The sequence below is a fragment of the Gallus gallus genome, chromosome 3 (genome assembly GCF_016699485.2).
Source record: "Gallus gallus isolate bGalGal1 chromosome 3, bGalGal1.mat.broiler.GRCg7b, whole genome shotgun sequence".
Classification (NCBI taxonomy): Eukaryota; Metazoa; Chordata; class Aves; order Galliformes; family Phasianidae; genus Gallus; species Gallus gallus.
In genome coordinates, this window is record NC_052534.1 from 33,835,744 (window position 1) to 33,856,303 (window position 20,560).

The 20,560-nt window shown below is 38.0% G+C and overlaps 1 protein-coding gene across 4 annotated transcripts in view; it reads left to right on the forward strand.

The window, feature by feature from the left end:
* The window catches only part of SMYD3 (SET and MYND domain containing 3), a 364,192-nt gene that overhangs the window by 208,682 nt on the left and 134,950 nt on the right, over nt 1-20,560 (forward strand). Inside the window, exon 1 of one of the 4 annotated variants that reach the window (XM_040698516.2) lies at nt 19,388-19,483. The exons of the other annotated variants lie outside the window; for them this stretch is intronic. The gene's annotated coding sequence lies outside the window, so the exon portion shown is untranslated. Of the gene's footprint in view, nt 1-19,387; nt 19,484-20,560 lie in introns of those variants that run through there. 4 annotated transcript variants of the gene reach the window in all.

The following is a 20,560-nucleotide window of genomic DNA, read 5'->3' on the forward strand; positions in this document are numbered from 1 at the left end:
AAGACAGTCTAATTTGAATTTGATACTGAAAACTGTATTTTACTATTTTGATGTTGGTTTTGGAGTCATCCAGAGTCTCAGAAGTTCTATTGTGTTCAACATTTCTAGATCCAGGAAAATACTAACTGAAACCTTGATACTGTTAAATTCAATGGGCAATACCATTGACTTAAATAATGATAGAATTTAACTTGAATTTACTTATTTATTTGGAGGTAAGTTAACATACCAGCACAAGTTCATGATAAGATGCAAAAATGATCCTCTCTTATGAGGACAGGCTGAGGGAGATAGAGGTGTTAAACCTGAAGAAGAGAAGGCTTGGAGGAGGCTTGGTAGCAGGCTTTCAATATCTAAAGGGTGGCTATAAGAAGGGGACAGACTCTTTAGCAGGATCTTCTGTAATAGGGCATGTGGAAATAGTTTCAAACTAAAGGAGGGGAGATTTAGATTGGATATAAGGAAGAATTTTTTCTACAATAAGGTTGATGAGATGCTAGAACAGATTGCCCAAAGCGGTGGTGACTGCCCCAGCCCTGGAGACATTCAGGGTCAGACTGGATGGGACTCTGATCTACCTACCTGATCCAGCTGTAAGTGTCCCTGTTCACGGCAGCGGAGTGGGACTATATGATCTTTCAGGGTCCCTTCTAACTCAGACAATTCTATGGTTCTATGATAATGCAGGATTTGTATTGGAAATTACATAAGGCATATGAATTTTCATTAGTGGATTTATGGATTGTTATCAGAAAAGATGACTTGCTTTAGCATTTTAGAAATTTCAAATTCTGGTAGGCACAATGTAGATTTAAAATGTATTTTTGACACCTACCATCTCCTCATCTCTTACAGGTGGTATGTGTGATGTGTGTATATTGTTTTTTAAAATACCTTCAATTTTATTAAAAAGTTATTATAAGAGCTGTCATGTTCAGATCCAACAGACTGCAGAACAGTATCAGCATTTGCAGTGGCCTTTTGTTCATCCATGGCCTAGCAAACTGAACAAGTAACAAATCAGTACCCTGTGCTACAAGTGGTGCCTAAGTGGTCAGATCCCCCCAAAATTTACTGCTTATCATTTAATATTGGGAGTATCTTAACTGAGTGACTCAAACAATTAGTGCACACTGCATTCACCAAAAGGAGTTTGTAGTGACTTAAGCACAGATGTGCTTAAATTGTTGAACTGATTCCCACTGATGAACATCTTATATCTAGACTTATATCTGGAGACAACGTTACATGTATTGGTGAGAGGAACAACAGTGGAGGAACTTCACGGTTTCTGCTTGATGGTTCCTTCTGCTTGACATGACGTTAACGTTTTACAGCTACTATTTTGGTAACCATTTCCAAAAAGAAAATTGGAGGATGCAGATGAGGAAGGGAAAACTAGTTATTGAAGCTCCTGCTGAGACATTCTTAATCACAACAGTAGCAAAAGTTTGCCTGCCCTCACCTGTTTGTGAGGTCTAGGACTTGTAAAGTCAATATTAGGTGGCTGCTAAAAATACTACTATAAGTAAGAGTACATGGGAAGTGGAATGAGTTTTATGGATTCTGGGCTAAGCTGCACATAATATATTGGGAAAATTCATAGCTACCTCAGCATCATAAAATTTGCAACATGAAAATAGAAGCTGTGGTTTGCTAGGAAACCAGAAGGCTGAATATTGATTTGCTTTTATTATGAACATTTGTGCTTATATCCCTGGATCACCAGTAATTGTGGCAAGTATTATGAAACTCAATCAATAAATGCTTATTTGCCCCTTCATAATTAATTCAAATTCAGATAACAGACTTTGGGGATTTTTATTTCTGTTTTTTCTTCTCCGTACATTAGTTTGCTTTTTAATTTGACACAACAGAATTAGAATTGATCTTGTTTTGAAAAGATGCTGGTATTACCAACCACTGATGACGCTGAAGAATGAAAGTTGTTGTCAATATTGCTTGTAAGTCTCAAATGGATCTAATTGGAGAATAGAACAGTCCCTTCTTGCTAAATTAAACCTTGGTAATCCTTATCCACGTGAAAGTTAAAATGTTATAGAAAATAACATCTATCAGCCTGAGAACTTTTATGAAAATGTCTTTCATATAAAGTCTGTACCAGGCTAAACCTGGTAACAAATATAATTCCATTGTTTTCTTTACTTTCTCTATTGTCATAATACAAACTGCGCTGTGTGCTTCATTCTGTGTATGGAAATATTATATATGCCCAAGTGTGCTGTGCTGATACTGTTGTAAAAAATATTGAATATGTAAATATTCAATGTCAATACATTTGACAGTATCAATCTCAGAGTACTTGAGGATTGTAAGGAACCTCTAGATTAGAGATCTCTGGTCCAGAGAACATGCAGCCATATCCCCTCTCAAAGCAGCATCAAGGAGAATGGGTTAGCCAGGGATTTGCTCAACTCAGATAGCCTCAAATATTATAATTATACAAATGTCTCCTGCATTTGTAATGATTACATTTTAGAAATGCCATTCAGCTTCACTTATTTGAACACGGTATTGTGCTGAGACAAAGAAGGATGCAGAAAGCCAGTGCTTTTGAGTTAGCATGTAGTACTCACTCTTTCTTCCTGTTTCTGGGATGGAGCCATGATTTCATGCTACCTTCATGTATGCTACCTTCATGTCCAAGGAATCATAGAAATGCTCTTTATTTTTTCTTTTTTTTTCAGGGAAAAAGAAGTTTTAAAATGAGCTTGTAATAAACTGAACTTGTTTTAGGTTCCTGCATGCGTTATTTTTGTCACCCAAAAAAAAGTCTTCACAAACTAACTCCTTAATGAGAAAGCTTCTGGCATTGCTGGTAGCAGTAAGTGTCTGACTACCTGTAGCACTTTTTGTTAGTTCATTAAAAGGCTCGCCTTCCTAATTATGTTTGTGTGTCTTCCCATGATTTGTACTGACCCCAATCATTAAATGGTTGATAATCTGTCTGCAGAATTGCAGAGGACTTCAATCCTTACATCTGCGATGCCTCTGGCGGTATTTACAGCTAAAGAATGGCGGGGTGCATTTCTTAGTGGATTTTTAACTGAATATTAGATGCTGTTGCTATTACTGTCTCCACACATGTTGTTTGTGGAATGGATGAAGACTGTTTGGGGCTCATAAAGGCATTCTGTCCTCTTGTTCTCTGGTTCTGCCAAAGACAGATCTCATTTATGCTTTAGTTATTTGAAACTGTCAGTGTTTTTATTTTACTAAGCCATTTTAAAATATGGAATGAATGTGATTTTTTTGCTATTTGAAGGCCAGTTCTCTTTGTGATGCTTGGGTGTGCAAAAGATAACGAGTAAAGCATGTAGTAGGTCCCTGCAACATAATTTCTACAGTTACAGAGGTGAAGCTTGAAGATTGGTGCTCACCCTCTGAAGGTCAGAGTGCAGATTGAGTTGTGGGACTGGAAGTGCTCAGGGCTTACAAAACTGCTCCAGGTGCACTCATCTGGCTGCTCTATTATTTGTTCTCTGGAGAGACCAAAACAACAAAAAGTCATTCTCTTATATTTTCATTAGTCTTTTTTTTTTTTTTTTTTTTTGGTAGGTTGACCTTCAGTTTTAGTGTATTTTTACCTTTACTTTAACACTTCTGTGACTTAAGTGCTTTATGTTGGTATTTCTTGCAGGAAATGTCTCTATAGACATTAGATATAATAGTTTTAGTGTATTGCTCTCTGAATAAATTTAAAGCAAATCTAGCTATCAGTAGATACATTTGGTACATGGTTATGAGTGCAGTGGCTGTCTTCTGAAAAGCTTTCAGACCCTCACCCAGGAGTTCTGCTGCCATCAGAGCTCAGTTTGTAGCAGCATCTCTGGGTCCATGTGTGCCACCTGCTGTAGCTCCCCAGCTCTCCTCTTAATCTCTCAGAGCAACACAGGGTGGTTATCTTTCTAACCATTTAGGTTACATCTTGAAGAGCAAGGTCAGTGATTTATACCTGCATCATTATCATGTGAATTTTTTCAAGAATATACCATTTTAGCACTCCATTATACATTCTGTCCCCAGAACAAGGGAACTAAATGGGGAGCAGGGAGAAAGAAAGAGAACCACTCTGAAGAAGGCACTTGTAGAGGTTGCAGAGATGGATCACAAGCTGAAAGCATGGTTTCTGACTACCTGCTTAGACAAAGTGATTTCATGTGGGATTTCTGCTACTGGAATTGTCCCTGTGTGGCTTGGCAACTATTTGCAGCATCCTCTTTAACTTATTTCAGTTTTTGTACGTGTTGGGAATAAAAAAATTAACCAGAATAAAATAAACATGGGTAACTTCCTTTCCAGAAAAACTTGTAACCCATAACTGATTCCCTCAAAACACTACTTGTCTGTGAAGGGGGCAACCATATATTGTACATAACACACAGTAATGATAACACCACTTAGGTAAGACCTATACATTGAAAAAAAGTACTACTGTTATTAAGGTCTGAGAGATTTCATATTGTGTAAAACCATGTGCTTTAAAACTTCAGTGTTTCAATTTTTTAATCACATCTCATTAGACATTGAATATTCTGATTGAAGAGATGCATCTCCTGCTTACTACTTATATTTGTCCATTCGTTACATTGTGAATTTTAGTGTTGTACTGAACTTCATGTCAGGTTGCAGTGTTATGTGGTTGGAAGTGACCATGTAGTTGATATATGTAAGAATTTATCTGTTCCAGAGAAACTTTCCTCCAGCATCCTGAGAGCTCTGCAGCGTCACTTGCAGAAGAGTAGAATGAAATTCAGCTTTTATTTCCTATACGCTAATGAAAAATGAACTGGAGAACCTACCTGTTCTTACATAACATGATATGTAGACTGTGATATTAGGTGTAAAGGCCTGGTTTGGCAGCCCTAAAATATAAATCAAGTGTCTTGTAAGCAGTTGATCTATGAAATATATTGACTGCCTTAGTATTTCTCCCAGTATAGTCCTTGCTCTTCAGTTCAGGAGTTTGGAAACTTGCCTATCTTTTTACAATCACAAAACCAGCATGAGGAATTAAAATTGGGTGCCAGCAACTGCCCTTTGAATGATGCTGAGATAGTATGCAGTGGACCATACTTGTTAATAAGTTGAGTCAAAGCTAAAAACAAACTTAAAGGCATTAACTTTTAAAGGCATGTTATGCTGCTTGCATGAAGGATTTTATTTTATAGTCTGGTGACCCCTAATTTTGCTTCAGATATAATTCAGATCAAGGCTTCAGGAATTATTGTTATCTAGGCTACTATGGCTTCTATCTGTGCCATGTCAAAATGTAGACAGTCTTTATATAAAATGCTTAGAGCCACTCAAGCTTATTCTTCTAGAAATGACCATAATATTAAATAAATAGCATTAAAGGCAAAAATTTCTGGCATTTCCTACCAATTTTCTGCTATAAATGTCAAATGGAATAAACTTATTTTCCAGTCTTCTTAGTGAGTAAGTGTTGGTTAAGGTAGAATTAACTATAGCACTGTCTTAATAGATTGAAATTTTAACTATGAGTTAAGTACAGGCACATCATTGATGGTTTTTTTTTTTTTTTCAGGAATCAGCAAGACAACTTATTTTAACTAGAAGCAAAAGCTAAAATGTTGGGCTTTGTACAACAAATTGACTTACAATAGTGGATTATGAATCTTGCCCACATTCAATTACTTTTTTATTCTTTTCTCCTTCTTTGGTGAAAAGTTTTGCTTTAGTCTACCAGGCCTCGGCTGAGAAACATTGGTGCAGAATTCTCCATGAAGACTCCAGTTTTGGTGTCCATTGTTCTGCAACATTGTGTGTGCCCTGTGGTCAGTCCCACCAAGAGTGTCATTGTAGCAGTTGCTCTAAGTTTATATAGATTACTTTTTTCTTTCCTGATTTGAATCCAAGGCATTTCAAAAACTTAGTCTCAAGGGCACAAATGATTTGTGGGAGCTTTTCAAAGCAAAAATGGTAGCAATGTGACTAAATTCTGTTGTTTTCTGTTCTACAAGTACAGGGCACTGAAAGGACTCCATGCCTTTGAAAATCCTTTTCTTCTAAGTTCCCAATTTATTTTTGTTTTGATTGCTTAAATGTTGTCCATGAGATATTTGATAATTATAGTCTTTGATTAAATTATGGATTGGGTAAGCTAAGAAAGCATATTTCTTTATTGTTTCTTTGTGTCATTTGATAGCTCAGAACTGACTTTTGAAATGTACTTCCAAGTTCTTATTGGAGTTTTATGACATCACATTTGTACGTTTAGGTGTTCTGATGCAAATAATGATCTGATTCTTTTAAAATGATTAGTCTGCTAAAACATCAATAATGTTTTGTATTTTGTCTGTCTGCTATATGCTCAAATACGTTCCAGCATTTTATTTATCTTATGGACTTTGTTTTGAATTATATTATTTTGCTGCTTGATTGAAAGTTTTATTAAGCTTAGTACTGGCATATCACCACTGGGAACAGCTGGTCCTCCTTTTGCTGTGCACCTGGTGCATTTGGAAAATTTTTGTTAACTTTGAATAATGTTTCTGTTCCTGGACATCATTTTAGTGTCATGTCATTTGTATTTAATTTTCCACACAAATACAAATGAAGAGAAGCTTGGGGGCAGATAAAGTTATTGTGAGAAATTCATTCCTCTTGAATCTTCTTTTACATATATATATATGTTATATATCAATATAGCCCTCCAGTTTTCTTCATGTCTACGTGTAACAAATCATTTCTTTACACCCTGCAGATTTACTGCAGTGTGCTTCTCCTGCAAACTCAAATGGGAATGATTCATAGAAGTTACATGGATTTCATTTTAAGAGTAGTCCCTAAAGATTGTTGCAGGAACAGTCCCTGAAGATTATTGCTTGACAGTTGTTTTCAAAGCACTACACAGACAAAAGGTTTAAGAAAACCCCTTTAAAATGTAGTCAAAGATTTCATGGCACTAACATACATGGGATCAACTCTTTGAAAGGGTAGATAATAGCAGAACAAGGGGAAATGGGTTTAAGTTGAAGGAGGGAAGATTTAGGTTGGATATCAGGGGGAGGTTCTTCACAGAGAGAATGGTGAGATGCTGGAACAGGCTGCCCAGAGAGGTTGTGGATGCCCCATCCCTGGAGGTGTTCAAGGCCAGGTTGGATGGGGCCCTGGGCAACCTGGTCTAGTATTAAATGTAGAGGTTGGTGGCCCTGCCTGCAGCAAGGGGGTTGGAGCTTTGTGATCCTTGAGAGGTCCCTTCCAAACCAAGCCATTCTGTGATTCTCTGGTTTAATAATGGGTCTTGGTAGGCCAGGTTGCTGGCAGGACTTGATGATCTGGAAGGTCTTTTCCAACCGAGATGATTCTTTGATTGATTCTAGGTATATATTGCATGTGCTCCTACTTCAGCACAGAACAAAAGAAATGATCATGAGAGTGCTACCAGTACTAGTGTAATGTGCCTCATCAGAATAGTGCTTCCTGGTCTAATTGGAGAGATTAATCAAAAATTGAAATCAGGGATTTCAAGGATTTGAATATGGGTAGAAATGTGGGTTTGTTTTTTTTTCTTTTTTTGTTTGTTTTGCACCATAGTATATAAGAAGTCATCCAACAATTCTGGTGTAAAGATTTACTTCAAAAACTGACACAAATATTGTGCTGGAAACAAAAACAGATGACATCAGAATGAATTAAGTAAATGCAATAATGCTTCAATCCATAATAGTCTTAAATTAGATATTTTATTAAATGTTAATAACTTTGGGGACTTATTGGTTTCTACTTACGTCTTTCAAGTAGGAGTTACTCTGTGTAAAAAGATGCCTGCAATGTAAAGAAGGTGGAATGTGCACCAAGGGTTGTTTCTGACTGCTTAAAACCATTTGAGATTTATTAATTTTCTGGATTTGAGTTAATATGGTTCCATGAATAGGCACAAGGCCTGGAGAGTGGGATTAGGAAGGTTTCCAGAGGCTCTGAACTCATGTCAAGCAAAACTGTCATGCCAAGCAGCTAAGTCAACTGCAAAGGGAAAAGCCTTGAAAGTGCTTTATCGGTGCATAATGTTTGTAAATTTTATTCAATTAATTTACAGCTGCAGGGCTCATGAGGCTGAAATTAAAGTTTTGTAAAGTTTTGATAAGGAAACAGCCAAAAACAAACAAAAAAGTTTGATTAGCTCTGGATGTTTTTAAACAAGTTGGCAAGGGAACAAAATTTCAAGCGCTGGAAAAAAAAAGATGCATTTAGTCTTAGGAAATACTGTAATCAACTGGTCTGGTAGAGGAATGCCTACTAGTACCTCATATAAAGGGCCTGCAGGTGTGCTTGCCATTTCTTTCCCTTCTACTTACAGGTGCCACTAAGAAAAATCATTGTGTCTCAGAGAGAAGCCTTTGGAAGCTAGAGCTATGAAAAATACTTAACAAATAAATCTGCTCAAAGTTACTGTTATTTCATTGAGAAGATTAAATGGGGTTTACTTTAGGCAATAAATGATAGTGAAAAAGAGCATAAGCCAGAAGACAACCAGAGTACTAAAACACCAGCTTTACCCAAAATATCAGCGCCTCTTTTGTGGACATGAAGATGACTAGCTCTTGAATTGACAATGGCCGTACTGCTGCTTCTTCACTTTATTTTCTTTTCATGGGAGGAATTAGAGAAACCCTCAACTTCTGCAGAAGCCCTTAAGGTACCCCTTAGGAAGACCGGGGCTGGGGCTGCTGGCCCAAGTGTCAGCTATTTGCAGATAAGTTAGGAGGAGTGGTGATGCCTGTTTCTGTCTGGCTTTTGTTCCTCACATGGGATCAGGTCAGAGCAGACTTGTGGAAACAAGCCAAATTTAGGCCCTCCCTCCCAACATAGGTCATGGGTCACTCAGGTAGCTGTTTCTATTACTTTTGGTCATGTGTATTTGTCATTTTAAGTTATGTTTGTATTAATGAAAAAGAGCAGTGTTTTTGTTGTTTTCTTACGTGTGCTTTTTAGACTTGAGATCCCATTTCAAGTATTGTTTTTTAAAGTAAGATTAGCAAAGTGGATTATGCAGAGAGCTCGTTCATTTCCAGTCATTGTGGAGTTTATATTTTACTGGGAACTGTCTGTCAATGTATCTACAGTGAAAAGGAGAATTCTGTTAAAACTGAATTTTCACATGGAAATGAATCCCCTTTTCTGAAGTATTTTATTTTACTTTGGACAAATCTAAACAAAATTACCTCTGTTTCAGTCAGGTCATTTATAAACAAGAATATCAGTTTGTTAACAGTGTCTTTTAATGAAGTGAGTGGGATAGGTTTGATGCATCCCAGTCATGTCAAAGCTGTGGCAGATGCATTTAGGCAAGGCTGGCCTGTCTGGAAACAAACACTTTAACTCAGAATCTCAGACTGTGTTTGGGCAATATGTAAACTGCCTTTTCTGAGAACAGAGCAGAATCTCAAGGGAAGAAATGTGGCATCATTGTTGCTTGAGTCTCTCCTGTGTCCGCCATTTAAGTCCTGTGATTTTGCGGGGGGCCTAAAGACAGCAGGAGGTTACTTATAAGATCGTATCTGTACACCAGTGGATTGCTTTCAGAACTTGGATTAGTTTCTGAAATGACAGAAATAATATCATTATGATCTTGCCCTGTAGTGCTGGTCTGGAAGAACTTTAAGGATTTGTACACAGAGGGTGGTGGTCGATGGCGCAATGACCTGATAGGGATCAGCGATGAGTACTATCCCTCAGGGGTCAGTACTGGGACCGCTGCTCTTTTACATCTTCATCATTGACATCAACGGTGGGATTGAGTGCACTCTAGAATGTTTGTGCATGACTCTAAGCTATATGGTGTGGCTGAGATGCCATTCAGAGAGACAGGCTTGTGCAGTGGGCCCAGGTGAACCTCACGAGGTTTAACAAAGCCAAGTGCAAGGTCTTGCACCTGAGTCATGGCAGCTCCTACTGTCCATACAAGCTGGGGAACACAAGGATAGAGCACAGTCCACTCAAAAAGGACTTGGGGGTACCGGTGGATGTGAAGCTGGACATGAACCAGTAGTGTGCTCTCACAGCCCAGAAGCAAACTGTATCCCAATATGCATCAAAAGAAGTGTGGCCATCAAGTAAAGGAGATGATCCTGCCTCTTTATTCCGTGCTGGTGAGACCTCACCTGGAGTACAGCATCCAGATGTGGAGCCCTTAGTACAAAGGAGATGTAGACCTGTTAGAGTGCATTGAGAGAAGGGCCACAGGAAAGATCCAAGGGATGGAACACCTCTCCTGTGAGGACGGGCTCAGAGAGATGGGACTGTTCAGCCTGGAGAAGAAAAGGCTCTAGGGAAACCTGATAACAACCTTTCAGTATCTAAAGGGGAGTTGCAAGAAAGAAGCTAATGGACTCTTTAGCAGGATCTTCTGTGACAGGACAAGGGGAAATGGTTTCAAACTAAAGGAGGAGAGATATAGATTGGGTATAAGGAAGTTGTTTTTTTTTTTTTTTATAATAAGGGTGGTGAGGCACTGGCACAGGTTGACCAAAGAGGTGGTGGATTACCCGTCCTGGGAGTCAGTCTGGAGAGAACCCTGAGCAACCTGGTGAAGCTGTAGGTGTCCCTGTTCATTGCAGGAGAGTTGGACTAGGTGATCTTTTAGGGTCCCTTCCAGCTCAAACAATTCTATGATTTTATGCTTTGTAAGTACGAATTTTGGCATACACTAACTCTGTTTGACTTTGAACTCATTGTTCATGGTTGGATGCTGCATGTGTTTTGCAATCTCATTTTCATACATATTTGAAAAAAGCAAGCCTTCTTTTGTGAAGTAGTGCTTCCTACAGAAAATCTCTTGACATTTGTAGGACTGGAAATGGAAAACAACAAAAATAAAAATAAATAATAATAAAAAAATAATATATATAAAATAAAATAAAATAAAAAAACAGCTTTCAATAATACTTCATTCTGATCTTAGAAGTATAGTGGGACTGAGTGTCCAGATTTTCTGGTGTGGCTTGCATGCCTTCCAGTGATGCTTTTCCACTGGGACAGCTGGTGATAGGCAGCAGGTCTCATGGTTGGAGGTTTTATATACTGTCTCAGAGGACGTTTTAAGAAGTTCTACTGACATTTCTTTAATTTTTCCCACGTCCTGTACTCAATTTCATGGTTGTGGTACATGGCATATGGGCGAACATTCATTTGCACTCAGCTGTGTAATTTATTTAGATTTCAGAGTGTGTGAGTGGTAGTTAAAATTTAAGCAAGTATATAAAGAAACTCTGTTTCCACAAGACTGCTTCTGGTGTTTCCTTTTGTATAATAGTGATAATCCTCTGGAAGTAAATATATATGTTATTAATTATCTTTGCCATAGCTTGGGTTTTGGCTGCATTTTTAGAAACCTGCTCTGTACTTCAGAGAAGCTGGTGAGGTTTTTTCTTTCCAGTCCACCTCTGCAGTATGGAATAGATGCACAAAGACCGTTATCTTTAATGGTTTGGCATGACAATTTTTGGTTTTATGTGCAATTTACCCAGTTTAATACTGTTTTTCCTTATTTCCTTCTTGAAATCTCTATGTGGATTGGTCCAAAACAGTTTAGAACTTGATAGATTACTATCTTAATACTGAATCCTGCGAGTTTTCATACAATGTGACAGCTTACCCATTGCTCTCTTCTGTCTGTCACCAGTGGGAGCAGAATAAACTAGCGCTATAAAGTTGCATACTTAAAATCTATTCCCGAGTTTATGTGGAGCTGTACATGAACTGAAATTAAACATATGCCATATCAAACTTTGGACAAGATAGAATTTTTTACATGCTAATAATGCTTACAGTAGAAGCTTTTTCCAAAATCTCTGAAAATATTTGATTCAAGATTGTATATGTGAACATAGAAGATAGCTTCAGCACTTCAAAAATATACAGTTTTTAGACTGTATTTCTTTTGGAATCAGTGCAGTCATGTTTTGTATTTCACTTAAGTAACAATATGAGTTTTAAAAATACTCATGGCGTATTTACTCCTTAATCAAAGCATTAATTGCAGATGATTTCTCAGTGCATTGTGGTCAGCCTGTTCATTTATATGTTAAAAAAAAGTTTCCATATAATATTCATTAGTGATAGGAGAAGAAGCATGTAAAAACTCTGCTGTGACTTGCATCTATTATTAAGAATTTCAGAGTATTCAGAGTAGAATAACAACCTGTTACAGTAAATCTGTGGTTGGTTTAAGCTCTCTTATTTTAAAGGGGAGAAAGCCTTGTTTCATTGTTCAGGAGTGAATTCATGATACAGAAAAGAGTTATTTAATATTGTATAATACAGTGATTCTATAAAAAGAATGAAACTTCAAAATTAAAGGTATTTAAAGAAGCCAGTCATGAACCCTTTGAAATACCAGCAGTCATGGGAAAGGCTCATAAATAGTGATCTGGTCAGAATTTTAAGAGATCAATTTATAGCTGAAACACTAGAATATTCTGTAAATTATACTGAAAATATTATGAGATGAAAAATGTTATATGCCTGCACAACGTACCTGCTTTTGATAGTGGTTATAAGATGGCTGACCGGCTCAGAGCTCCCAGGCTCTGGTTTACAGTCTGTGTCAGTCTGAGGGGCGGCATGTTTTGTAGGCACACTTTTCTTTTAAACTTTGAGATACAGATATGTTTAAACGTGCTGTCTTCATACAATTCTATTTGCTCTGCCTTTATCCTTTTATTGTACAGATACTGCAGTTCTCTGTAGACTCTGTGCTGCATTTAGGATTGCTTTTCACCTGGCTCTGACCCTCAAACAACTCAGAAACTCGGGGATGTCAAACAGCTGCCATTCATTCTAGCCCAGAATTTGTGTCCCCAGCTTGTCAGATTTGGACAGTGCTGCTTTGACTGACAGTGGTGCTTGGAAACATTAGTGACTGTCAAAGTGCTGTCTGAAAATGGCGTGTCTGTAAGAAGATAGTGGAGGTGGACATCGGACAAGGACACTGCTGGCATCTTCATTTGGTCTTAAGAGGTGTAAGTACAGTATCTGATTGAGGCTGTCATTCAAAGCACACCTGTTCAGTGGGGTGGTGCTCAGTGAGGCATTCATTTAAGAAATGTCCTTCTCAAGGGAAAAGAACAAGATAAACAGCCAGGCTGATGTTGTTTCAGGAAAGTGGTTTATTGATTAATCATGTCAATTAATACTCTGAAGTAAAATTGTGTTGGGACACAAGCAGTATTTGAGAAAGCTCTTCTTCCAAGGGATCTCTGACAACTGTACTTGGTTGTCTTACAGCTTTCACCCTATTCTGCAACCTATGCTTAAAGAATATTGAGCTTTTCTTGGGATTTCCAAAAGTTCCTGTGTTCTGCAGCTATCCTTTTCCCTTTTTTCTTTTTTTTCTTTGTAATGTGTTACTGTGCTTTTACAAAGGATAGGTGTCCGTGGGTAGGAGATAGTGTAAGAAAGATAGAGCTGCCTGCAAACTTTAGTTTAGAGAAATATAAATCTCTGTTCAAGGAAGTCTGAATGAAAACAAGTCAAGTCACAGTCAGGGGTGTATTTATGAGAACGGAGATCTTCCTGCTACAGGGGCACTTGACAGTAACCAGAGAAGGCATGGGAAGAACCAAACACTGCAGGATTGTTTATATCTCTGTGAACATGTCTCTGCCTAGGCAGAAAGCTCTAAATTCCTTTATTCCTCTCATTGATTTTAAGTAGCTTAATTTAGGATTTCTTATGGCGACTTACTGTGTCTTTATAGTGTAAAAGTTTTAGTCTCTATTTGCTATGCCTGGAGTTTCCCTTACTGAATCATCTTTTTTACCTGTGTGCAGCCTTGGCCGTGACTAAAATGGGAACTAAGGAAGCAGACCTACCATATATATGTAGGTTCCTCCTAAAGTAATGCCTCCTATTCATTCCCACAGAAATTACAACAAAGAGCACAATGACACTGTTTGTTAGAGCAAATTCTCAACTACAAAACACTATTTTTGGACACAGTCACTATTAGCTATGCGTTTTGCCAGCAACAAACAAGAGCCTGCATGCCACACTTGTAAAAGTCTGCATCAGTGGAGGTGACCTGCTGTTGCTACTGCTGAAACACACTACCCACCACTTGTGTGTGCTCACACCCACTGTTTGATTTCCATAAATATTCAGCAAGTGTCAGTAAATGCCAACAAGTGCCATTTTTTTCTACATGGAGGAATTCAATGACATACCTTTGCTTCATACGCACTTCCATGTCAGATGTGATTTTACCAGACTGCCCCTCTACTGCTGTCTGTCACACAACAACAACATGTAACAGAATGTTGGTGGGGAAGGTTCAACCTGTACTGTCATATCACCAACATCTGCTTCCGACATCGTGGAATAACATAATAAAATAGGAGGCATTACTTTTGGAGCAACCCTCATTCTTTTCCTTTTTGCCTGCAATAGTCTTCTGTTCATCTTCCGTCCTGGAGTAGTAGTTTAATCTTATAGCTGTTTATATTGGAAAGAGGGAAGTAAAGATCAACAAAAGCTTTATTCTTAACGTTATCCTGTAAATGATGTAGATTGCTGGCATCTGTATCAACATTGGAGTTGCCTACTGTTGAGAATAAGGTCTTTGGCTAAAATCTTTGTCTACCAGCTATAGAGTCACTTCCCTACTTTTTGAGAAATATTAGATAGAAACTTGTCCCTGAAAGGCAGTTTGGAGTAAGGGTCTGCTTCATAGCAGCACTGACAGGATGCTGCAGAATAGGAGAACTTTAAGTTCATTGCTGAAGAGCGGCAAGTGAATAATGTTTGGTAGATCTTTCTATCACTAGATGATCTATGAAATATATTAATTGAAATGATGAATTGGACTTGCCTCCACTTAATAGTTGGATAAAATAACACAACATCTGCCAAGACCAGGGACTAAAGCATATAGTTTTTGACAAATCTGTCTTTACATGTGATAGCTCATAGGTGCAGAGTAGGTGCCTGCAGCACACTGTTCATGATCTGTTCCTCGCACTGGCACAGCGTGTGCTGTACAACATGTTATTACAGTAACTGACTCAATCAGATTTAAAAGACATAGTAATGGACACGCCAAAAAGAAAGACTGGCATTCAAGAGGTTAATTAGAGTGGGAAAGAACAATTATAAAGGGACTTGGGGAAGCCTTCGCAAAACTGTAATTGAGCACTCTTCATTCCAAGGATCTCATTAAATTAGGCATGGGATTTTTTGTTGTTGTTGAAACTGTGAACCTCCCATTCAGATTAGCTAATCAGCTTTCTGAAAGAGGAGTTATTACAATACTATAGTTTTTGAAACCTTTTGTTGTTCTCAAAATAGTACCATGTATGTTTTATGTGGATATATTTTGCTTGGCCTCAAAATGAGGAAATAGAAGTGAAAATATCAGTTGAATATGAATGTCACAAGTCTATTATTTTTATTTGCCCAGCCTATGAGACAAATGAAGATTTAGCTCTTGCTTTCAGTAATTGCATCGTTTTATTATGTATATTGTGTGATAACGTGACTACATGTACAGAATACAAATCAATACCTCAACAGCAAGTAACAGATGGATGGCTTCTGTGAAAGAACTTTGTTGTCCATTTATTGATTGCAGTTAGTAGTTTATGTTAGCAGAGACGTACCATAACTACTGGTGCCAAAATAAACATCAGTCTGAATAGTGGTCCAGTGAGAACAGGTTCTTGCTGGTTTACTCGGTAGTGCTGACTGCCAGACTGTCTCATTGGTCGAACTTAAATGGAGTGCATGGATCCAGAGAGGAAAATGAAGGACCAGATGCTGTAAGAAAACTGATGAACATTACATTTGTATTGATATAAAGTGCCTTAGCTATTGTGAAGAAGTAAGTTACTTAAATCACAACAAATGAAGTTTGTCAGGGAAAAATAGAAATAAAAATAGACATAGGGAAATAATGCCGATTTAAAACTGAGCAAACAATAAGCAATAGCTTCATCTACCAAGTATGCCGTTTGTATTACTTCTGTGAACTACTGGGTCAACAATTTCTATTGTTTTTCTTTTCTAACTCTGGGTGGAAGATCCACAGAACTGTAGAAGCACAGTGTGCACAAGAATATTGGTGTACAAAATAAGCAAAACAAAAGCAGAGGGAAAAAATGAGTTTCTTTACCTCCCGTACGATGACCCATGGTGCTGCATGCTGTAATGTCCACACAGTGATGTGAGGATGAATGATTATTGAGGTTCTCAGTATCCTTTTAAAGCTATTTACACATGTGAGCGTGTCACACACATCTCCAGATTATGTTGATGTTGTCATTTTGGCTCACTGTGTTTTGTACCCTGGCCCCAGCTCTCTGATTGTCTGGTGTCAGTTATCATCTGTCCTTCTCTTGGCACAAGATCTGCTCCTTCTCTCTTAGAGAAAACCCTAGCTGCTGCATTGATATATTGACATATTTTCCACATATCCGTGGGGGCCTGCTTTCTGCAGAGTAGTGTAAATATAACAAACCTGGAACAGTATGGAAGCAGGCCAAAATATGCCATTTGCTGCTAATTTTTCTTCTATATTGCAAAAGCCGTCTAGGAGCATCTACACTGTATCCTTACTGTAAACAGCATCGCTACGATTAGGCACAGGAATAAGTGCCCATTTTTCTTAAATGACCCTTCACTGAAGTACTAATTAAATTTAAGGATTTGAGAATCCACACTGTGTAATGTGTTTTCTATTACTGACATATGTAATATATTGAAAAAAAATAAGTGAATGGGAGAAGAGAGAGATGCTGTACATTTTAAAAGTGAACAAAAGTAGGTTTTATTTCCAAGCAAACTTCTACATAAAAACAAGGAAGGGCCCTGTAGGAAACGTGGCTTTTCCTCTCATGTCAGTGTAGGAGATTTGAGGAGCGCTTACATGTGTTTACTCTTGCCTTTTTGCTTTTGAAGGCCAGCAGGATACCATCACTGCTCAATTGTGTCCTGGCAGCTGCAGTGGCTGCATTTGCAGCCTCAAAATTTGGGGAAAATGGTTAATTATAGGGGGAAAGAATTAGTGGAGAAATAAATGAAACTTTTCTTTTCCTCTTCTTTTAGCATTTATACCCATTAGCTATTGTAAGTAAATTATCAAGGAAAGTAGGCATATACGGACTTGCCCTGACCAACTATATGTACTGGAAAGCGATTGTGGAGAATACAAACAAAAACCATAGCAAGTCATTTCTTTCCCCTTCCCATAGACATGGCTGCCTGTTCAGGGCTGGGTCTTTCATTTTCTGGTGAGGATTAGGAAGCTCCAAAACACTACTGAATAGGTGCTCCTCTTTTGTTCCCTTCTTATTGGAGAGCTGAGGACATCCATCAGCCACCTTGGTGCTGTGCCAAGATCATACATAGGGATAATGAGAGCCACTACTCCTGCCAGCCTATGGAATGTACAGTCAGAAATAGGGGAGGAAAAAGCAAAGCCCAGACTCTATGGTTTGCATCCACACTACATTGTGTTGTGAATTATTCTCATAGCTGACTGAATTTGACTTAGAAATTGATTGACATTATGTGTATTCTTGGCCCTTTTTTTGTCTTCTGATGGGAAAGAAAGAAACAGCTATTCCATCCTTGAACAGAGATCTTGAATAGGGGAGCCAGGGGCATGCAGCATGTAAAATTGAATGATTATAATAAATAAAACTCGGTACTATTTTTCTGAATGCCTTTGCCACACTCTCTTTCCTGATACTTTGCCAGCTAATTAGCATCATGTGATAGTAATTTCATTTCTGGGTGATAGCAAAGCTTAATTTGTGCTGTTAATTAACTACTTTCCATCAATTTTCCCATCTTTAAATGGACTATATATATATATATCTACTATTACTGAATAGAAAAAATCTCTCCTAGATGAAGGAAACAAAAACCAGTTTGTCTGCTCTCAATAATTGTAATGTTTTAGAAGAATTAGACTGGATTATGGCATGTGTAATTTTAAGTATAAAAGCTAATTCAAATCAATTGTAACTTCTAGCAAAAACATAAAGGCAGTATGCAACCGAGAGAAGTATTTCCAAATTAATTTCTGGAATCATTCAAGATGCAATTAAAATGTTCTAAAACATTGAAATGTTTTAAGTTGTTTACAAGCAAAAAATACTGGCTCAGAAAAATATTTTTTATTTAATGATTAGCCAGAAAAATTTTTTTTAAATATTGAGTTCTGTATAATATGACCTATTCATGATTTCTAATGGAAATAATTGAGGAGATGGCATAATGCAGTTAGGCAACAAATTCTCTGAAATACATGACGGTCTGAATGAGATGACAAGCTGGATAAGTTTGCTGTGTAAGTATAACACAACTTCAGAGTGCAGACATATCTGCACACTTAATTGCAGGTTTTGATTTATCTTGGCTCATACTTCATCTGTGCTTATGCTTTCTCGTAGACACAAATGCAGCTCTTTGTGAATATCTCTATTGTGTAAAGGTTTGCTTTGCTTCTTTGCTGTTGGAAAGTGAGGAATTGGGCGTAACTGGGGAATGGAGGAAGGCTGCCAAAGTGGTTTGTGTTAGCAGGATCAGTACAGGCCTTATAGAGACTCCTGCTGAGGTGCTACCAGGATAGTTGCTGGAGCCTGTTTATTTTGGGCTGTGTAACTGTGGAAGTTTGTCAGTAGCACTCACAGGTGAGAAGCCAGCTCTTGTGCTTTCTTCTCAGTGTATGAATTTGCAAAATGGTTATCCAGCTCCCAATCTGAGGTGATGCTGATTTCTCTGAAGGATTAAGAATGCTGCCTACAGTTTGCTGTTTCTCAGCTTGCCAGCAAGGTCTCTCCCCAGGGATGAAACGTGCCTCACTCAGTGGATGGCAGAGGGGTACAGAGGCCTGTGCTTGCTTCTTCCCAAGAGCGTACAGGCAGTGTGCGGAGGGGATGGCCGGGCCATTCATCAGTGTCCTGCTGCTTTGAACAGTGTCACCAAGAGTTCACAGCAGAGTACAGTACCTGTTCAGACTGGTGAAAGCTCCACTCCTGATTTCAGATAGCTTTGGACCAGACTCTTAGGGTAAAGCGCGCTTACTTTTTACAGGTACACTTGGTACTGCTAGTATCTGCTTCTAATTTTCTCTAACCCAATGAAAGATATCTGTAACCAGAATTGTCTGTTTGTGTACACTGCAAATACCAAAGTAAAATAAATAACAGCACAGCAAGCAAAGTTGGGAAAAGCCAAGGCGAGGTATGTTATTTGGACCAGATTTTGCCTTTCTCATGATATGAGAATAACTACTTATAATGCAGCTGTTGTGTTAGAACAAGACAAGTTATTCATAATACCTATTCCATGAATCTGGCTCTGAGAAATGTATTGTGATGCAATAGGCAGGGTGCCAGTTCCTTTGTAGGTGACTGAAAGTGTCCCTGAAAAATCCATCTGAATCCTGATGATTCCCTGTGGATAATAGAATTTGTGGAATCTGCCCTGAGAGCAGGTGGGAATCCCTGGGCAAGGTACTTCAGGGGTCCTGTGGGAAGCAAATCTGGGATGAGTGGTTGGTTGAGATTGCTTTGCTGCTGGTTACTATTTAGCCAAAACTAGGTGAAGAAAGAGGTGGAGGTTAGATTTCAATGGCATTTATCCTTCTTTAAAGAGTTACAGCTATTGAATGACAGTAAGTGATAGCAAATTAAATTTGCAGGTGACAAAACAAACAAAAGAAAGTAGTTCTGCACATGATCTGCAGAGCATGCTATGTGATGAAAATTGCTGCCATGGGACATTGTGGATATTTAAAGATTACATGGAGTCAAGGTGAGATGTGTCAAACTGAGTATTCAAAAGTATTCTCTTGAAAACTAATAAATGCAGAAAAAACATACTTGGCTTAAGAAAAGCTCTAGTTGTAAGTGTTTGGAGAACATTTGGCAGAAGAATAGTTCGTCCTCCTTATGTATGGCTCTTCCCTGGGCTTTCTCTTACAATCATGAAGAATATAGCTATTCTTGTGCTTTTGTTGACTGCCTTGCCTGCTGGATTGCTCACAAACTTAATTCTGTAGATATTTGCTTGTAGTTTTGTGCATCCAATGATTTCTAGTCCTAAGCAGGTGACTGTGTTTTTTTTTTCTTTCCTTGTTGAAATATGATAATTTTAGAAGCTCATTTCTAGATGAAGTATTGCAGGAAATAAGTAAGAGCTTGGGAGACTTGCTATCTACAAGTATTTTAGAGAAGAAAATTGTAATAAGAAGAACACGAAAGCAGCAGTTGTTTTCACATTTAGAATAGAAGAGGAAAGACAGGATGCATAGGGCTCAAGGGCTCTCGACACTCCTTTCCTCCCACAAATACACTGATGCAGTTTCTGCTTGTATACTTGTCACAGTGTTGCCCTCAGTATAAAATCAAACAAATAGACTTTGCAAAGGATAATTATGCTTAAAAGTATTTTTGAAGTATTCTAAGAATATTCAAAGCTAGTTTGTCCATGCAGAAACAAACAAAAAAAGCAACAACAACAACAACAACAAAAATCCAAAAAAACATACCTTAATTTCAGTTTATAGTAT